We start from the raw sequence: 20,778 nt of genomic DNA on the forward strand, positions 1-20,778 counted from the left end.
GAAGAAAAATGAGAATAAAAGCTGTCAATAAGGGAGTGTAAAGTAAGAGATTATAGGCTAGTAGTAGCAAGAGAGGAGGAAGACAGATAGCTAATCAGAATGTTCCAATGATACCCTTACAATATAAAGAGAATGTGAAGGGATGGAAAAACATTGAACACTTTGGGTGGATGTCTATGGTAAATTTATAGGACATGGATAAGCGTTTTGCATGATGGGAGGTCATGGGTAGGGTTGTGAGCTCTTATCGTTGGAGGGAATTTCTAAATGGATTTAAATGAATGAATGAAAGGTAATACCTAGAATTTATGCAGCTTTTTAATGAACAGTCATGTAAGTAGGAAGAAAACCAAGAAAAACAATATCAAGACAGCTAAGGAAGATGAGGACTAAAAAAGCCATTGAATATAGCAGTGTTAGTGATGTCTTGGCCTTTGATAAAACATCATTTTGAAACGGAAACCAGCAAGTATGAGGGTACAGTTAGGGTAGTATAGAATGAAAGTATGTAAGTTATACTGTACTTATTGAGAAAGGAGCATGGTAAATTATACCAAAACAAGTACAACCAGAGTGATATAGATGAATGGAGGGAATTTCTAAAGAGAAGAATTTGCTAATAGTAGCAAAGGAAAGACCCATAAGTATCAGTGAGGAGCAAAGAGTTTGGTTAATTCATTTCTCAGCCCTGTAAGTTAGAAAGCATGAGATAAGGAACAGCCTGCACTAGAAAAGGGCAGACACCATGTTTGTGATGGTTTCTTTAAAAAGTCCCATATCTACAAGTATCAAATGAAATAAAGTATAAAAAAGTGCTCTGGATTAAAAGGAGAGTTTATTAACAATAGGGCACAGGTCCCATTGGGTATAATAGAAACAAAAGACAGAGGATGGTATATAATGTGCAAGAGCAAGGTTGAAATAGGTCTGGGGAGTTAATAAATAGAAGAAAAAGTCTTTTCCTATAAAAAATACTATTACTCTGAATTATAGGATTAATAGAAATACAAGGCAAGTATCTATTTGCCAGGTATAGGATGAAGAAAGAAGCAATTGACTGGAAATTCTATACTCCAGAGTCCAAAGGGAGAAGAGAATAATATTAGCTTCCAGGGTTTGTGACTAAATATTGGTAAGCAAGGGGTAGAGGCCATGGATGGAAGAAATAGCAAATTCTGACTGGATACTCATGTCTTCTGGTCCAGGAATTCTGATGGTTCTGTTTGGAATTTCTGATGGATAGAAGTCTTTCAGTAAAGCTTAAATTCCTTAGGAACAGGAACTCTTTTCTTTCTTTCTTTCTTTTTTTTCTCCTTCCCTCCCTCCCTCCCTCCCTCCCTTCCTTCCTTCCTTCCTTTCTTCATTTCTTCATAAAGGGTGAAAATCTGTTGGCACTAATTTCTTTCTCAGGTGCTCACACAAAACTAAGCTAAGTGATTTGCCAGCTTATAAAATGTTTCCCAGAAAGCCAATCCCTCTGATTCTGGAATCAGAATCCAACTTTAATTCCTGCCTCTGAACATTGTGTTCAAATCCAGTCTCATATCCTGGGGATCCTGGGGAGGACCTTTAATTTCTGTTTACCTCTATTTCCTCAATTATAAGATGAGGATAATAATAGCACCTATCTTCCAGTTTTGTTATAAAGATCAAATAAGATATTATTTATAAGGCATTTAGCATAATACCTGGCACATAGTAGGTGTTATATATAAAGTGCTCTCTCTTCTCTTTTCTTCCCCTCATTAATCGATCCAGCTATCCATCTATCTATTCATTTATCTATTCTTTCATTCATAAACAGCAGGAAAACGCATTATAAGGCAGAAGGAAAAGCTAAAGTGGAGAAACCTTCAAATCACTGCTGTGTAGTTTGGGATTTTCTACCAGATTCTGTAGACTCTCCATTTTCTCTAGTGTTGGAAACAGGGTATTGTTACTACACATGTTTTGTAATTCTCTGCAGAATTTTCATAGGCTCTATGTTCCCCCTGGGGCTTGAATAAGCAAGCATTTAACAAGGAGAATTCTTTTTCTTTTTCTGTCCTCTTCTCTCATGTTTTACGCTAATTAATTTATTTTAATAAGGAAAAATGTATTCTCTTTCAGTTGGGGGCCCCAGTCCTTCACTGCTGGGAGTTCTGGTTTTCAGTGTTTGCCTCTGTCAAATTGTAGGGTCCTGCTAGCAGCTCCTTTGGTCTTTCTCCAAGTGAGAGGTGAAAAGCTTCAAGCTTAGAAAAAATCTTTCTACCTCAGAAGCACAATCAAAATGTACCAGCTATTCAAACAAGTGTGGAAAATACAAGGAGTTTGAAATAATTTTTAATTGGGGATTTTGTGTAGTAAGTGGGTTTGTTTAGCTTTAAGTGAAAAGGGAGGTCCTCACTCAGGAATATAGCTTTTAGATTGGAGTTCTGCACAGGACAATCACTCTACAAGAGAGAAAGGAAAACAAAAACAAAACCTAGTTGAAGCCAAAAGCAAGGTGCAGAAATAGAAAAAGTCCTGAGCTGTGCCTTATAAGACTCAGTTCTCCCATAGACACAGTTCTCCCATAGTTTCAATGGATGAGCTGAGAAAGCTATTTCCCTTGGGTGGGCCTTAGTTTCCTTAGCTGTAAAATTACTTTAGTTTATATGCAGTCTGAGGACCCTGTACTTCTCTGTAAAATGAAGGGATTGGAGTAGATGGCCCATAAGGATCCTCCCAGAATAAAAAGTCAATAATTTTGTAATTTGATGATATTTAATTTCAGAAAATTCAAAATATGACAGTTCCTTTTGGATCAAAGATCTAAAGCTAAAAGATTCATCTGGAAACAATCCCCTCTCAGTCAATTCTCTCATTTTACAGTTGAGGAAACTAAGGCCCAGGAAAATTTGGTCATTTTGCCCAGGGTCACACAGGTCATCAATTTAGAGGCAGGAATCAAATTTGTGTTCTAATTCCAGAGTCAGAGGGATTGGCTTACTGGGGAACATTTTATGAGCTGGCAAACCAGTTGGCTTAGCTTTGTGTGAGTACCTGGGAAAGAAACTAGTGCCAATAGGTTTTCACCCTTTATGAAGTAGTAAAGATGCTGTAAACACCCAGGACCTATACTTTAGAGAACACAGCTTCATAACAAATAGGCTTTTAGTTCTGACAGGTTGCTCTCTCTTTGTGTGGTTTTATTAGGAGTCTAACTATACCAGCCCATCTGAGATGGCAAAAGATGCTTTCTTTTGTGGGTAGTGAGTGGTCAGGGACCCTTCACTTCAAATACCATAACACAGGAAAATAAAAATAATAGAAATATTTCTTTTTGAAAGTCTCTTGGTTTGTCTCTAGGCGCAGTGGGTGCTGGTTTCATTTTACTATATCAAATCAACTGCAGTATCTAGACATAAATCCGAGCTCAAATTCATTTCACAATAAGCTCCAAGTACAATTGCTCACACTTTGTGAGTGGTAGGGGAAGTGTACTCCCTCTGTAAAGTTTCATTCCCCCAGCCCTCTGCCTTGGGCTAATAGTTAGTTACAAAGCTCAATCTCAAACATGTCAAACCTAATGAAAAAAAAGAGAAATCATAAAAGAGAAAGATGGCCACCGTTACCACCCTAGGTCTCCCTCTCACAGGCTCTATATGGTTCTTAGGTTCATCAACCAGTTAGAAGGGCAGCCTACTGTCTCTGCTGCTCTGGCCACCATTGCTCTCTCTAGTATCACTTGGGTACCATTCATCAAAGAATCCTTGAAGAACAATGTAATGATAAAACTGGCTGGCAAGCTGCAAAGAAAGTCATTCTCTCAAATGACATTCTCCCCCCCCCCCAACTCCCGCCTCCAACCTCTCAATACTTCTCAGTTAAGAGGACCATTAGCTTCAATTATGAGTTTTCCAAATCTTGGTAGGCATATAGAGAAACTGATGATCTTATCCTACTAAAGCAAATTGTTGTTCCTGGGTTACAAGAGATTTTAAAAATAAAATTCATTACAGAAAGAACTGGTAGACTGAATAATCCTAATTAAGTTAAAATATGAAGAAGAAAGAATTCATTTTTATTTCACTTTACCTCCCTGTGTGGCTCATCAAGGTAATCTGCTAATTCTCTCCTCCTTTCCCACACCTAGAAAGAGATTAGTGGTGACACAGAAGCTGAACAAGTTAGTTGGACTATTAAATTAGTAGACTGCTAGAACAAAGTTGGCTTTGAATCCTAAATCTTACTGGCTATTTGACCTTGGATAAGTGAGGTATCATTTTGAGCCTCAATTTCCTCATATGTAAAATGAGAGGTTCAACTAAAGTTCTCTGTTTCTTCTAAATATTTTAATCTTAAGATCCTAGGAAACCATTGATAGTAATAGTTGTCAGTACAGCTATCCTTAAATACAAATGTAACATTCCAGCAAAAGAGGGAGTGTTTCTGTCCTAATCTCTTGTTTTTGTTATACTAAGATCAAAAGATTCATGTTTTTAAAAGGGGGCTACTAAGCAGAATATCAGACTCAAGTTTCAAACATAACTGTGAATATGGTCAATAATATCCTTGCCTCCATAATTGCTTTCTTAAAAACAGACAATTAAACAAATACACTTAGCAAACAAGAAATCTAATATGATATCTAGAGCATGTATGTATGTGAGCATGTGTTCAACTAAATTCCCACTGCTAAGCTTTTGTAATTTGGAGGCAATAGCACTTACAACTCATTCAGTCAAGAGGGAGTTGCTTCTTCTGTGGCCTGAGCATGTCTCAGCTGGAAGTTACTCTTGGCAAAGATGATGTTGAGCTCATCTTCCAGATCTATCTGTGTAAACTGTGAGAGTACTTGCAAAATGTTCACTGATATCTATTCCCAGCCTAAAGCACCCCTTAGAGAAATTCTCCTTGACTCCTGTAGTGCTTCCTAGGTGTCAGAAATGCTCATCTGCTTAAACTCCAAATGCCACCCATTACTAATTCTTGGCCACATTGATGCTGAGAATCCCAGAGAGAGCAGAAAAGGGTCTCCTGAGAATTAAAAGAAGGCAAAGTCTCAATATGAATCAAGTTGTTCATTTTGTGTCACCTCAGAGAGGTAAAAAGCCTTTGGAGAAAGTTACTTAAATTTCATTAATACATTTGGTTCTTACATTTGGTTCACTTGAAAAAGTCGAAAAATTTTCTCTCGCTCTCTCTTTCATTATATATATGTGTGTGTGTGTGTGTGTGTGTGTGTGTGTGTGTATTTATATGTGTGTATGTAATTATATGTATAAACACATTTCCATGTACAAATATGTGTATATACACATACATCCAGGCACACTGGTTAAAAATATCCTTTCCTTTTAGTCTCTGCCATTGCCTGGCCAGTTTATACCTCTAGCTTGTTAGGAAATAATGTTTGACTTTGTTGTGAACAGGTTAGAGCTATGCCAATAATTGCCTTATAAATCATGAGTTCTTGTGGACAACGAATGGGTTTAGGGAAGCCAGGGTTGTTCCATATCTGACTTGCAGGATAAATTCTCAGGCAACCTTTTCTGGAGATAGGGGGTTGGCTTGTTCAAACTTTTCTAGCATTATGAATATCTAGAAGTTTTCTTGAAGACTAGATTTGCAAGTCATTTTATGACCAATGTAGAGCAACTTTTATTCTCAAGATTAAGGGGGAATTCTATTTTGAATCAAAATTTCATCAGCAGGGAGGAACTCATTGCTGAAGTAGAAATGATGGCAACCATTGAGGAAAGTGATCATTTCCTCCTAGGGTTTGTGACAAAGAATGAGAAGTCAAATATAGGCAGATATGGACTTTAGATTTTAGGAGAGCAGATTTTGAGGGCTTCAGAAGGATAGTAAGATTTTATGTAGTGTGTACAGAGGAAGTAAACTGAGAAGGATGGGATATTCTCAAGAATGGGATTCTGAAGAGTCAACAAGAAATAATTCCAATAAAGGTGAAAAATGGAAAGCATCTGGAAAGACCAAATCAGAGAACTTAATAGCCAATTTAGATTTTAAGCATATGTATAGTGGATAGACAGTTGGTTTCAGAGTCAGAAGGACTACAGTTCAAATCTTGCCTCCAAGCCATTTGGCTGGGTAAAAGTCACTTAATCTTTCAACATTCCAGGCAAGGGGGCAAAACATTGGTCCCTAAGCCCCATGTGGCTCATGAAACCTCCAAGTAGAACTGAAACTAGATTAAAATACAATTAGTAAATATTTAACAAAAAAATCAAAATACAATACAACATAAATAATATTGATCTATGGTTCTCTAAGTAAAAAATTGTTTTACAGAGGAATAAGAGATTGGTTTCTGTTTGAACTTAATACAATTATTTTAGGCAACCCTCTTAAGACTATTTTTAAAAAAATATGTTGACTTCTATTTCTTATATTATCTCAAGTATCACTTCCCTGTCCTTTTCCAAGAAAACCATCCTATATTACAAATTTTACTTTTTTAAAGAGGGAAAAAGTTACTATTAATGATCAATATATTGAAAAGGTAAAAAAAAAAAAGATTTAACCTGTGGACTTAGCATTTCTAAGAAAGTATGGGTTGGAGAATATTTTCCCATATGTCTTCATTTGAGTCATGCTTGATTTTTATAATTTTATTACATTCACTTTTGATTTTTGGTGTGTTCTTTCCATTTATATTGTTGTAGTCATTTTTTTATATTGTACATGGCTCTGATTATTTCACTCTGCATTTGTTCATGTATATCTTTCTTTGATTCTCTGTATTCATCACTTAAATCATTTATTATAGCATAATAATATTTTATTCTATTTACACACCATGATTTCTTTCACCATTTTCTAAACAATAAACTTCTAGTTTGTCTCCAACTCTTTACTATAATTTCCAATTTGCATATATAAAATATACATATAGGCATATGTATATATACAAAATTGGAAATTATACAAATTAAAAAAAATACAAATATTTATTCACACACACACATATATATATATATATATTGTATAATTATCAATGTTTTGGTATATATAAGGAGTTTCTTTTTATTAAAGGCTTCTTTGAACTATAAGCTCAGTTATAAAGTGTCTAGGCCAAAGTGATATTTTAGTGACTTTATTTGCATACTTTCAAATTATTTTCCAAAATGTTCCACCAACCAAAATGCTCATTAAGTTTTTCATTCCACAATCACTTTAACATTGACTACTTAAATGTTTTGATCATATTTGCCAATTTGTAGAATGTGAAGTAAAATATTAGCATTGTTTTGACATACATTTCTCATAATATTAGTGATTTGCATCATTCTTTTATGTGATTATGATTACTATTTTTCTTTTGAAATTATTTTTCAATCTATCTATCTATCTATCTATCTATATTTTTTATATCTTGGATACCAAATCCTTACTAGAGAATGAGATACAAAGATTTTTTTTTCCCATTCAACCACTTCTCTTCTTATCCCACGTACATTAATTTGGTTTGCTCAGAAACTATTCAGTTTCAAGTCATTAGAGTAATTCATTTTATCTTTTCTAACTGCCTCTGTCTCTTGTTTGGTTTAGAATTTATCTGCTACAGATAACTATGAAAGGCATGTGATCTGCTTCTTTTCTAATGTTTTTACACTGTGATATTTAGTATTAAAGTAATATATTTGTTTAAAATGTACTGTGGAATATGCTATTAAAGTAGCTTTTCTCAAGCAGTTAAAAAGTTTTTTTTTTTTTATCATCAAAAATGTAGTATTTTCTTACATTGTTTTTATTGTGAATTTTTTTCAACCCTGTGTTGCTGAGTTCCATTGCTTCTGATTTTCCCTTGGTCTGTTCCATTGGTGTCTATTTTTAACCACACTAGATAGTTTTTATGACTTTAATTTATGATAAAGTTTGGGGACTAGAAATGCTATTCCCCTTTCTTTCCTATTTCTTTTCATAAAATATTATTGATTATATTACTGATTTTAATTTTTCCAAATGAATTCTGTTATGATTTTATAAAATTTCATAAAGCATTCTCTTTGTAATTTGATTAGCATGGAATTAAAAATGTAAGTTAATTTTGTCAGCATTGTCATTTTAATTATATTTGCATGGTCTATCCATGAGTACCAAATATTCTTCCACCTAATTAAGTTATTCTTTATTTCTTCACATCAGAGGTATTAAACATGTTGCCAAGTCAACCAAACTAGATTAAATGTAATTGGAAATATTTAATAAAATAAGTAAAAATTCAATACAACATAGGTAGTGTTAATTTGCATTTTCCTAAATCAACGTGGCAAACAGGAAAGGTATGATAGAATTGGAGAAGGGCAAATGTCTTGATATATTTTTAAGTTGAGAAGACAGTGAAATCTAAATATTCAAGGCTAATGAGGTTGGCTATGAAGGTTAAGGAAATGCTAGAATATATATTTAAAGACATAGGTAAATAAATCAGAGTATATAAAGAATATGATTATAACACATGACCAATTCAGAAAAAATATGGAAAAGTTTATATGGAATGAGCAGATTGAAATGAATAGAACTAGGACAACAATTTATGTGGAAAGCATAATGATTACATCAGAGGAAACAAATTTATAAGATCTTAGGGCATTGACGAAAGCATTCATCTGTCATGACTTCAAAACACTGCATTAGAAACTGTCAGCAACCTTTTCTCAGAAAGGTGTTGAACTGGAGGTTTCTGTTTTCTCAGAAATGGCCAAATTATTGATTTGTTTGGTCTGACTAATCATATTTATTTCTACTTGGGTGGAGAGGTATATTTGGAGCTTGTAATATTCATAATCTTAAATCTTTGGTCTTATCAAATGAGAAGCTCTCTTCAATGATGTAGCTCTCAACTCATTCACACTTGCCTATTCTACACAACTTTCATATCCTGTAAAAAATTTTGCTAGCATGCTTCCAAACTTTTCATTTTTTACTTGTATTGTATCTCTTGGATATGGTGCCTTCTCTCCACCCGTACAACCACAGCATCATGCAGGTCCCATCATTTCTGTCTTGGACTATTGCAATGGCCTTCTAAATAGTCTCCTTGCCACAAGTCTCTCTCCACTCTAAACCTTTGTTCACTCTGCTATTCGAATTATTTTCCTAAAGCAAAGATTTTCCCTATTCCATAAATTTCACTGACTTCAGAAGCAGATCATCAAATCCCCTTAATGTGTTTTTGTCCCATCACATGATTTTTGCATTTTTGTTTCCTACTGATGTCAGATTTCATTTGATCATTTATATCAGAATTCTGAAGCTCATATGTTTTTTACATAATTGAATAGTTACTAAACCCATTCCCCACAAGCAATAACCAAAATGGATTCTGATATTCTTTACCTGCAGGTTATCCCTTTACTCATACCTACCAACCAACCAAAATGGCCACAAAGCAGAGATTCAGGAAAGAAGAATTACAGTAAAGAAAGAAATTAGAGGTAAGTAGAGCTTTGGAAAGAAAAGTTGAAGAAAAGAATATTGTGTAAAATACAAGAAGGAAAAATAAAAGAATAGAACTATTTGTTACTAACTTGTTAAATACACATATATATTTTATGTCTGTATGTACATATATTTATGTATTTCTATACAGATATGCCAATATGTATATTTTCTTTTAAGAACTGTACATAACAGAAGTTCATAGTTTCTTATACAATGGATTTCCCTTTGTTCTTAAATATGACTAACATAGAAATAGATTTACATGATTATATATGTATAACCTATATAAGATGGTTTGCCACCTGGGTAGGAGGAAATATGGGAGGGAGGGAGAAAAATTTGAAACTCAAAATCCTATAAAAATGAATGTTGAAAACCATTTTTACATGTCATTGTGGAAAAAATACTATTTTCCAAAAACAAACAAGCAACCTACTTAAAATGTATGTGCTGATGATTTTTGGTTCATAATATTTTATAAATGGAAAAGAAGAGAAAAAACTCAAAGACTTTAGAACTCCGATCAAAGCAGCAAAAAATAGTGACTTCAAGAGACATGACTCCTCTCTCTTGGCAGAGAGTTGATGTTATGAAGATACAGAGTGAAATGTATTTTAATATATATTTTCAGACCATATGAATGACAATGCATTCATTTATTTTGCTGAACCATGCATATCTATTTCAAGGAGAGCTATAGGATAGTGAATGATGATAGATAAGCAAAAGAAGAAGATCAACAAAACACTTTTAAATGTTTCAAAACATTTAGAAACACAAAAGAAAACAAAAGGAGCCTAGGAGACAAAGGAGTATAAATGGAGCAATTTTATTACTACCTCATTAAATTTAATAGAAACTAACTTAATAACATATGCTGTAATACTATTGAACAAAATATATAATTATACTTTTATTTAATATATTTTATTACATAATAAACTCATTTCAAAACAGTGCACATAATATAAGCTTCATTTTCTTATGTAATCTTTAATTTTCTTCTTTATATATTGAGATTCTTTTTGTTTATTATTATTAATTTTATAACAGAAAAGATATATTTTTAAATAAACATAGTTTCTAGAAGGCCTTTACAGGGAAGCAACAATCATCCCTATTGTAGTCTACTCTAGTCACTTCACAGCTGGGCTTTTGTGTTTAGTTCCAGACACCACATTTTCGAAAGACTGTAGGAACATCTATCTCGTACCACACAGACCAGGCCAGTCTTTTCCGTAAGTACTAAAGCCATCCTGGAAACAATTGTCGTAGGGGAGTGGTCTCACACCTTAAAAAATGAAATGGGGGTCACTAAAATACAAAGAAGGATCTTTATGGGTCACATATTAACTTAGAAAAACTACATATATTAGCATTATCTATGTTTTATTTATTTTTATTTTGTTAACTGTTCTCCAATTGCTTTTAATCCAGTTCTGGTCACATTCAGGAGTGTTGTTGGCTACACATGCATGCTGGACACTTTGGGGCTAGAAGACTAAAACTGGGAACTATAGATATAGTTTCCTGATGGCTTAGTTACAAAAGCCAGTACATTAGTAGTAGAGAATTTTCTTCCTCAGGCTCTGACCAGAATGTCATCATGGGCACTGTATGCATAGGTGAGTTACACTCAACTAAATCAATTCCTTTATCTTTGCTGAATTTCCTTTCTATGCCACAGACAAATAAATTTTCTTTTGTTAACTATTACATGGTCTACAAGTATATAATTTCATTTTAATCTCAAATTTCAGCTTCTAGGCTAGCCTGAATCTGTCCCAGTTTATAACAAAAGTGTGATTAATAACTAAAAAAGTCCCAAGGAAGAGAATCAGGTTATAGAAAGGCCTACTGTCCAAACATAGGAAGATTGATTGAAGAAACTGAGAAATTTTAGCCTGGAGAAGAGAAGCTTGAGTGAAGGGGAAGAATATGTGAGATAGCTGTTTTCAAAAATTTGAAAGACTGTAATATGGAAGCATGATTGAACTTGTTCTATTTGATTCCAAAGAGAAAAAAAGAGCAATGATAGAAATTGCAAAAAGGGAAATTCAGCCTTGATATAAGACAAAATTTCATAAAAATTAGAGTTGTTTAAAAGTGAACTGGAGAGATTCAAGAGGTAGTAGGCTGTCCTCATTGGAACTCTTCAGGCAAAGTATGAATAGTGAGTTGTTCTTTCTAAGTCTCAAATTCTTGATTCTGTGGCTTGAATTTAATAATAATGAATTTTTCTATAGCACTTTTAGCAGGCAGTTGAATGACTAGAATAGAAATCTGCTTTAAAAATGATCACAGTTCTTCTTGCAAACTTTCTAAATTTAGTTGATCTTTTGTCCTCATTCAATAACCTTTTATGATTTTGAGGAACTAGTAAGGAATATGATGCAGTTCTGATTTATTAAGAAAGCACCAAATGTTGCAAACTAGAGGCAGGGCCAAAGAAGGAGAGAGAAGTCTGAAAAGATATAGACAAGAACCATGTCTTGTGGTTGAGCTTAGAGAAATGGCAAGAAAGATGCAGCAAATTCTTGATGATTCAATTCCTCTGAGGAAGTCCTGTAATTAAGAGAAAATTTAGTATGATATTTTTCGATCTGTTTCCTGTGAAAATATTCTTGAATACAGAGGAGTCCCAAAGGCTCCTTAAAGAAACAATTGCAATAGAGAACAAGTATGGGCAGCTTACCTATCTGTAGTCTGTATTGGTCATCTACAATGTAGTTGATGAATCATTAATGAGAAGTGGTCAAAGAATATCATATGATGGGAAAGTTACACTATTAGTTGCTTCTAGGTCTATCTCAGTAGCTGACATGGAAATTAATTATAGGACATTTATTTTCTTAGGGTTGTTCATTTCACTAGACATCTATTTGGTATCATTATCCATTACAGATGATTGAGTAAAAGTGTGAATTTAGAAATCTCAATGAGATAAGAAAGCAAACATGCTAAAAATAATGAATAAAATAAGCATCCATAAACTTTGGTTAAGAACCAAATCCTTAATACAGAAGAAATCCTTTTAGAACCAAATCCTTAATACAGAAGAAAAGCAACTACATCTTGTCCCAAAACAATTTTGAGCTATTAAATCTTAAAAAATTCCAAGACTTTTGGCATATGTAACAGTATAGCAATAGTTAACTCCAATTTGGAGTGATTTTTAATGATCCAGAGGCATTCGGTATTATGTTACCAAATTAAAAATCATATTCCATGGTTACAGAAAGATAACCGGTATTTACAATTAAGACACGTGGAATTTTAAATCTGTATATAGGATAAACCAAAATGCCCTCAAATAGTAACTTAGGATATATAAATGAGAAATTAAACATTTTTGTAAAGCACTTAATTGAATGAGCTGACATAGCTAATATTGTTTCCCAAAATAAAACACTTATAAGTCCCACAATATAGTGAATAGAATATTGGACTAATTAACAAAAAGCCAGTACATTAGTAGTAGAGAATTTTCTTCCTCAGGCTCTGACCAGAATGTCATCATGGGCACTGTATGCATAGGTGAGTTACACTCAACTAAATCAATTCCTTTATCTTTGTTGAATTTCCTTTCTATGCCACAGACAAATAAATTTTCTTTTGTTAACTATTACATCCTGTCTCTGCTACTTAATTATTTGTATCATCCTGGTAAAGACATTAATCCTTTTCTCTGGATTTTATTTCACTCCTGGAGCTTAGATATTAAGTTATAGCCATTTATGCTTTCCATGAATGTCATGTGCTATGAAAGCTATAAATCTTTAGTATATTTGCCTAGTTATACAAATCATTTATTGATAGCAAACAATGGCATCATTTTCATCAATCTGTAATATTATTAGAGCTATAGGAAAATATTATTAATATAGAAGAGCTTAAAAAACAAAAAAAAATCTGATATTAGTTGGTACCATTGCCATTGAAAATGTTCTACCACATCTTGTTTTTGATCTATTCTTAAAGGAGAGAGGGAGAGGGAGGGAGGGAGGAAGCAAAGGAGGGAGGAGAGGAGGGAGAAAAAGAGAGAGAGAGAGAGAGAGAGAGAGAGAGAGAGAGAGAAACACCTAAGCTAGGAGCTCTCCAAGGTAGCTGTGAGACTTTGATTGGAATGTAGCTTTTGAAATGAATAGCATAAATATTTACTGGATTCCTATTAGATACAATTGTACTGTGAGGGTTAGATAGTAGTTATGGCTGATTTAGTCCTTAGGATCACAGCATCACAGCTTTAGAACTGAAAGGAAGCCTAGAGGTCCTCATTTCCCACATTTTTACAAATGAGGAAATGGAGGCACAGAGAAATCTTGCATACAACCACACAGCTAATACAAATATCTGAGGTAGGATTTGAACCCAAATCTTCTTACCTCCAAGTCCAATATTCTGTGCCATTCTGCTCTTCAACTTAGACTCAGAGAGGTTGTTTCACTCATCCTTAGATGATTTATAATCTTTTAATTGTAAGATACCATTAGAGACAAAGTACAAGATAGTGTATAATAAAATGTTCACTTGGATCTAACAGGATCAGTCCCCCTAAGTGTTAGTCAACCAATAATTTTAGGACAATTCTACTCACCATGAATCAAAAAGGAGTTTTCTGTATCCTCTCAACAATATCTACTTACTTAACCTACCTACATATGCATATTTGCATTTTCTATGAGGAAGTGCTTTCCTCAATTGAGACAAAGACTCTCACCTTGTAACTTTATCAAATCAAATAGAGAAACCACCAAATTCATTAAGGATGTCACTCAAGGAAGCCCTGGCACTTTCTCCCCCATAACAGATAAAATTACACAATGTTGGCAATAGTACTAATAATCCTTTTATGGAATCAAATCAAGAAATTAAGTGAAGCATTATAAAAGACTTTAAAGAAATTGATGATTTAAAAAGAATATGGGGTTCACATGACAAGATCAATGAATGAATAACAGACTGACTGCATTTTCCATTTATAACCTGACAATGTCAAGAGAAATTGAGACAGACTTCTAGCATGTTAGATAGATTCTGTAATAAGTAGATTCCATTAGTGAAATGTGAGAGGATATGAATGACAATAATACAGAGCAGGCAGATATCAATGGTTTACAACCTGTATCCCTGAAGTGACTGTCAGTTAACAAACCTTTATTAAGCAACTATCATGTGCAAGACACTGTGCTAAGCAATGGGAAAGCAAATTTGCTTTCCTACAAAGGAAATCAAAAGACCATTCCTGCCCTCAAAGAGCTTATAGTCTAAGAGATCACAGATATATTTGGATCATCAATATATTGGGAGCATCAAAGAGATCAGAGATATATTTGGATATTTGAGTTACAAATTAAAAACATGAATTAAATAAAGTAACAAATCAATTAGTTTATATTATCATCTACTGTGCATAGTGCATGCTAAAAGTCAGATTGGGATAAAAGGGAATGTGAGACATGGTTCCAGTCCTGAAGAACCTAGTTAGAGAATACTACCATATAGCTAACAACAATAAATGATGTAAAATAGTGCACAGCTGTTATAGATTCTCCTTGAAACTTTTCTTAAGCCCCAACTACTCATGCTCTGCCCCTCAAAGCATTTTTTGCATGACTACCTTCTGTATTCACTTTATATTTATTCTGTACATATTTCTATATGTTTTTGTCGTATAACCTGTTAGAATATCAGTTTCTTTTGAGTAGGGATTATTTCAATCATTGCAGTTGTGTCCCCAGTGCTCAATATAGGGCCTGGCATATAGTATTTGCTTACTAAATGTTTGTTAATTCTTTTTTATTATAATAACTTTTTATTGACAGAACCCATGCCAGGGTAGTTTTTTTTACAACATTATCCCTTGCACTCACTTCTGTTCCGATTTTTCTCCTCCCTCCCTCCACCCCCTCCCCTAGATGGCAAGCAGTCCTATATATGTTGAATATATCGCAGCACATCCTAAATACAATATATGTGTGCAGAATCAAACAGTTCTCTTGTTGCACAGGGAGAATTGGATTCAGAAGGTAAAAATAATCCAGGAAGAAAAACAAAAATGCATAAATGTTTGTTAATTCATTGTGTCCTGTATATTATTTGGAATACATACATATACATAGAAAATACACATATAAGTACACAATTTATGTATATTTATATACTCATTTAAAAGCACTCAATATAGTGGCATCAATTCTAACCACAATAGGAATTCAGAGAAGGGAATTACTAACATCTGGCAATAAGATGGGCATAAACTAGCTAGATCTTAAAGGATTGACAGAATTTGGATAGGTAAAAGGGAAAAGAAGGGACATTCCAGGTAGTTGGGGATTGGAAGAAGCAGAGAGATAGACAGACAGAAACAGAAACAGAGAAAAACAGAGATAGAGAGAGACATACACAGAGGCATACACAGAGACAGAGTGAGAGCAACTGAGAGAGATAGTGAGAGAGAGCAATCAAAAGAGAGCGAGTGTGTATGTGAAAGAGAGAGGGGGAAGGGAAAGAGAGGGAGAGGTAGGGAAAGAAAGAGAGAGGGAGAGGGAGGAGAGCATGGGGTATTGTAGGGCAAGGAGAACTAAACTTGAGCAAATAGTGAATCTTGTATTATAGTGGAAAATAAGCTTCAGTTATTAAGGTGGAGATGACATGTATGGAGAGCCTTGATTATTAACTGGATGATCTTCAGCAAATTTTTAACCTTCCCAGGCACCAGTAAAGTTTCTAAATTCTATAAATTATAGATAAGTTGCAATTTGCATCTGTGAAGGTAATGTCTACACCAGAAATTCTCTCCACCAATGAGCTTTGCACTTCACTCTGTTTGCAAAGGACCCAATACTTATTTTAGTTGTCCTGTATATTGTTAATTCCATGACTGAATCTAAGGGATTAGAATTAAAGAATTAATTAATTAAAGAATCTAAAGGGACTTTGTTAATTCAAATCCTGCTAATAAAAAACACACTATTTCAATTAAGGCAGGAAAAAAAATCCTTCATTTTCAGCTTAGAAAAAAAGTGTTTAATAAATTGGTAAATGAGAAATTTTTTGTCTACTTAAAAATAAAGGCAAATAATTTTAAAAGGCCACTTTAATATTAAAGTTTCCATCTGAACAATGAATTTTTGGATGAACATCAAATGATTTTTCTTTCTTTCCTAGCACATTCATAAGATTCTCTGTGTTATCAGTTTGACTGACCTTTCCTCTGCTTCTGACAGCATTGTTGTTGAATGGATTTAAAATAATAAAATTACATTTCTTTAAAAAAAAAAAACATTCTGCAACATACTCAGAGCAACTTCAGATGGATGAGAATGTTAGTGTTTTTGAAGTATGTGCTTAAGTAAGTAGTCTGGAAAAATGAGCTGTCAAAAGTATCCAAGATTTTATATTTTCTCCTGGAAATCTGTTCCTTGGGCTCATATTTTCTCTTACCAATTTCTGCTCTAAAGGTGAGGCTGACAAGAGCAGGCTAGCTTGAGCTTTATTTTCCAAATTGCAATGACTGGTAATGGTTCAGCTCAATCACATTGTTAAGAACATTCCACCACTCCTTACTCCTCCCCTCCCCCCACATACACACCCTCAGCCTACTTGGCATAAGTAATGCATTTATTTGGTTTTCTTTATGACTATTTTTTATCTTTATATTGATATAAGGCTTAAATTTAGCTTTGAATTTCTCTATTCTCTCTCCCCTGCTTCTTTTTTCCTTTTCCTTCTTTTTGATAGTTTGATAGTAGTAGGTAGATTTTCTACCAGGAAAATGATCATTTTTTTTTTGTTAAATATTTCCAACAATGTGGTCAAATATTGTGCTTCCTTTTCACACATTTAAATTTTTATTTTGATATCAAGAAAAGAATTTGAATTCCCATACAGTAAAATTTTTCAATGTGCAAATTTGCATTATTTTTAAAGTAAGGAGAGAAAAAAACTAGGCAACTAAAGAAATATTAGCACAACATAAGAAATTTTAAATATGAAGAATTCAGAGAGCTATAATAAGACTTCCATAAGACAATGCAAAATAAAGTAAGCAGAACTAGCAAAACTATATATACATTTTAAATACAAATTGAACAATGGAAGTGAATGTTACATAAAGATAATGACCAATCTTGGACCCAGAGAATATATAAGAAATTCTCTCTTTCTTTTTATTGGACAGGTGGTAGTCTATGGATATGGCATATTGCCTATGCTGTCAGATATGACTGAAGCATTGGCAGATTTTGCTTACTTTTTTTTTCTATTGTGGGAAGATTCACTGGGAGAGGATAGAGGATAGACCTAACAAAGAACATCTTCTGAAATGACTGTGATGTGAAAAAGAAAATAGATCAATAAACTTTTTGAAAATTATAAAAGAAATAATTTTATTAATAGTAAAATATCCCATAAAGAAAAATGATTGTGTTTTTGAAAGCCATAAGTTTCTTCAAAAGAATCACAAAACAGGAGACCTAACCTATAGGAATGACCAAATTCCCTTGGGTTGGTCATTGTGGGTTACTAAACCCTTACAGTAAAATTTTTCTCTATTTTCTCTAGGAGAAGAAAACAAAATTTAAATTTATGCATGTACTCTGGAGAAAGATTTTTCTATAGCAAAAATATTTTTTCTCTTATTCAAACCTGAAAACATCATTACACTTTGGATTCTATTCCAGCTGAGGAATGAGATAATGAAATAGAAATAAGTAGACAGGTATCCTGGTGATAAAATATTAGCAATGGACAAAGTGAAGAGACACAACGAAGGACTTCTGTGTGTGTGTGTGTGTGTGTGTGTGTGGTGTCATATGGCATGTGTATAATTTGCTTGCCTACCCTCAGGCACTGTGAACTTGCTGTCTATCATTTCTACCTTTTCACTTTTATACCTTTCTTGGAAATCTGAAGGAGGCAAATTTCAGACAGATTGAATTGTGTGAGTGTTGTGAGAGCCAAGAGAAAAGGCAAGACATGGTACCCTAAGGGCAGTTCTTCTAGAAATCTCAGCAACAAGACAGTATTTCTCATCAGTTCATAGATAGGACAGGAACAATATCACCCCCTGGGCCTCCAACCGTGTCCAGAAAAACTAGAATCCAATGGGACCTTATATTATGGGTATCCTAGGAATTTCTCTCTTTCTCTCTGTGTCTCTTTCTGTATACACACACGTACACATATACATGCACATACGAAAATGTGTGTATTTATACACACACATGTTTGTATACATGCATGTACATATACGTGCATATGCACATAGTTACATATATGTGTGTATATATGAAAGGAATTTCAGAAGTGTATGTAGTACAACGTTGTCATTTTACAAATGAGGAAACTAATATCCAGAGAAGTAAGATGACAAGAAACAAAGCAAGTACTGTGTTAGATGACAACAAATTTAGTATTTTTTCTATTGTACTATATTGCCTCTGTCAACTCTAAAAATTAAGAAAAACAAAATTATTCTTTGATAATTCAGTAGATCCATTATCTTCTTCAGTAGATATTCCCTCTAATGTTATTCATCTGAATTCATCCACAATTTCACAATCTGTGAATTCTTGTTCACATTCTTTTATAAATCCTTTGGAGGGGATCTACTCAATGGCTGGGAATTTGATCATGATCTCTTGACATATGTTCCAATGGAGCATACTCACAGCTCTTTGGTATTCTTTGTTTTTGCTACATGACTTGTCTATTTCTTTTTGAAATCCTACATCTTTCTGATGATATGCTTTATAATACTTCTGCAGCATTCTTTGTTAATAGTGTGCTTTAGCCCATTTATACCCACCAGAGATTTTTTCATTGCCCATGAGATATGCTACAATTTTAATTCTTTGGAGACTATGGTATTCCACAATTTATAATCATACAGTTTCATTAGAGGATTTTTCTATTAGTGAATTCATCAGTATAGAACTATTTCTGCATGGAAACTCTTTCTAGAAAAGAAGATCAAAACAATTTATCTGTAACTTATAGTCTTAAGGAGTTGTTGGAGATGAGAGGCCTGCTGAGAAATTACGATCATTGAGCCAGAGTATTGTTTGAAGTAGAATTTGAACAGAGGTTTTCCTGGTTTCCAGGGCTAGTCTTTATTATATCACCATGCCTATCACCAGAGGAATACTGGTATGAAAGACATTTCAGGGAAAAACTTATGCTCATTAAATATACTTGGGTATTTCACAAAGGCAAACTATATTCCTCTTAATTTCATTCAATTCTGAGCTGAGATCATTGTACATTTACAGTATTTATCCAAGTGATCTGTGATGCATCAGCACTATAAACTGTTCATCCAACTTCATATCATGGTCTGGACAATATGCCTTCTTCAGCGCTTGGATTTTTTATATGAGATAGGATGATCTCTTTTATGTGATTACAGATTTATTTAGGAGACTTTGAAATATGTGGCTAAGTTAGATAAAATTTGCAGGCCTCAGTTTTCTTCTTTTTCAGGCAACAAGCAGTTATTGAATACTTACTACATCCTAGGCACTGCACTCAGTCCTGGGAATACAAGAAAAACAAATTAACATTAAAAAAAACCCTGCCTTCAGGAAAGTCACATTTTAAGTGATAGATTCAACATTTAAAAAAATTGTACACTCAAGATATGTACAATGTAAAGGGAATCTAGAGGGAAGACATTAATGAAGGTCAAAGGGCAGGGCACTTACCTTTAGAAGGTGAGATTTGAGTTGAGTCTTGGAGAAAGTAAATTCAGCCGTCAGAGAAGGAAGAACTTCTATTGAAAAGCCATAAAATACATTTATAAAGTTGTCTTTAAAAATAGTTGCTATCTATCTAGGAAATAAGGGTAAAGAAAATGTCCTTCTCTGTGAAGATACTGGAATGCTGGTTTTTTGATCTTCCATTTTATAGATGAGAAAACTGAGACTCTGAGATAAAATAATTTGTAGAAAGCAGTGATTTACTCTAGAACCTCAGTTTTCTCATTCTGAGTCCAAAGCTATTTCCTTTATATCACATTTCTCTTCATTGAACCAATTGGCTTCTACTAAAAATTTCTCGTTAGCATTGTTATATGATTCTTTCATTCTTCCTGAAAGTATTCTTCTATCTCCTATGACCTTTCCTTCTTTGTTTGGGTAGTGTTTTATTCCTCTCCTAAACTCTGTAGTGCAATTCACTAAAGTCCTTTCATAAAGTCCAATACCACTCAGATTTAGCCAAGAATAAAATCTTCAGTGACTATTTGCCTGATGTTCTGCTCAAATTTTCCAAAGGTATGATTGACATAAGAAAGATTTTATTTTTCAATCCTAAAAAAGTAAGGATGATTCAATGGTATAA

The sequence above is a fragment of the Sarcophilus harrisii genome, chromosome 4 (genome assembly GCF_902635505.1).
Source record: "Sarcophilus harrisii chromosome 4, mSarHar1.11, whole genome shotgun sequence".
NCBI lineage: Eukaryota > Metazoa > Chordata > Mammalia > Dasyuromorphia > Dasyuridae > Sarcophilus > Sarcophilus harrisii.